The following is a 1741-nucleotide window of genomic DNA, read 5'->3' on the forward strand; positions in this document are numbered from 1 at the left end:
CACACTCACATGGACACACACTCACACAGACACACACATCACACACTCACACAGACACGTACTCACACGGACACACACACTCACACAGACACTCACACGGACACACATCACACACACTCACACGGACACACACACGGCATGCGCACACCTGTCAGAGGTTACAGGAGAGAGAACTTGCTCTGGGGGCGGGGTAGCCAGTGTGGAGTCACCCCTCTGTCCAAGGAGGTCAAGTCTGGTGAGGCAGAGGGAGGCACCCACGACCGCTGCCACCCCTGATGAAGCAAAAGCCGAGGTTCTCAGCCCGGGAGGTTTCCTACAAAGTCAGGCTGTGTCTGTGTGTCTGTGTTTCCTACAAACACAGGGCTGGGACTTCCAGGGAGGGACCTCCGCATGGTTTGAAAAGCGCCACATGCGATGCGACATTGAGAAGCCAAGGATCAGGGAATCCGGGGCTTCAGCTTTCTGGCTCCAAGCCCGGCAGGCCGTCTTGCTGCTTCTTCAGCCAGGCGGCGGCGTGTAGCACAGCGGATGCCAGGCAGAGTCTGCCTTCTCATGACCGCGCTCCGCTGTGGGAGGAGAAGGTGCTCGGCGCGGCTGGTGAGAGCTGATCAGACCGCAGGCCCGGCGCTACGCGAGCCCCAGGCTGCAGGCCAAGACGCAGGCGCTCTGGCGTGGCCCCGTCCGTGAACGAACAGGTGGAGTCCAAAGAGGACAAATAACGGCCGGCCACTGCGGCCGTGGGTAGCAGGGCTCCTGCCATTGCCCCGCGCCCAGTCCCGAAACGTGAAGTCCCCACAGCCAGAGGAGGCCGTGGTGGGCCTCACCACCCCGGTGGGCAGCGGTGGCGAGGATAACTCAGGGGCACCTCAAACGCTCCCCTCCACAAAGTGCGTGGCGGCGGGGTCTGGACCCCTGTCTCTGCACTGCGTCAGGCGGCCTGGGCTGAGGACTCGCTCTTCCTCCCCCCACGTGAGGCTTCCGGCCATCCGGCACCCACGGGGGACTCAGCTGTGTGATCTGTAAAGTGGGGGTGGTGCTTGCCGCCCAGGCTGTCAGAACCAGCGGCCACCACACGCTGGCCCTGGCCAGCGCTTAGCCAAGGGCAGTTGCTCTTCCCATGCAGGACGGAGTCAGCACCCCAGCTGGGAGCATCGGCGCCCCTCCTGGTCTCCGGCTCTGCAGCCCATGATGGTGCTTTCCCGCGGGGGCCTCATTCTGACCAGTTTACACCGACTACTAGTTGTGCCTAATCAGCATGGGATTTTCCTATTCTTAGCTCCCCGAAGAGGATCGACGGTACCCCCGCGATGGCGGAGATTTTCACAGTTGAAAATTTGCAAAGCACGAGGCGTCTATGATTCCCTCGTTGGAGTAAACGGCGACAAAGCCAGCAGGCGCGATCCTTAATTTACATTAATCAGTCGCAGTGTCGCGCACCCCAGTGCCTGACATGAAACAGTAATCGGAAACCAAGCTATGGCTGTGTCCTACATAACTTACGTAGCGCGGCCCTCCGGACCCAGGAGGGGCAGGCTCGCACATTTCAACCAAGGGAAGATTTGCTCAAGCATCCCAGTGCACGTTGGAAAACAGACTCCATGCCAAGGACTTCGCGCTCCTATTCCCGACCAGACTCGCCTCGGGTCACTGTACCGGCCCTCCTGCAGCCAGTCCCACCTTGCTACGTGTTAGGCCCGTCTCCACCCCAGTGCCTATGCGCACCCCCTCCTCTTTATATGGC

Source organism: Condylura cristata, unplaced genomic scaffold (assembly GCF_000260355.1).
Source record: "Condylura cristata isolate star-nosed mole 26May11 unplaced genomic scaffold, ConCri1.0 scaffold00032, whole genome shotgun sequence".
Lineage (NCBI taxonomy): Eukaryota > Metazoa > Chordata > Mammalia > Eulipotyphla > Talpidae > Condylura > Condylura cristata.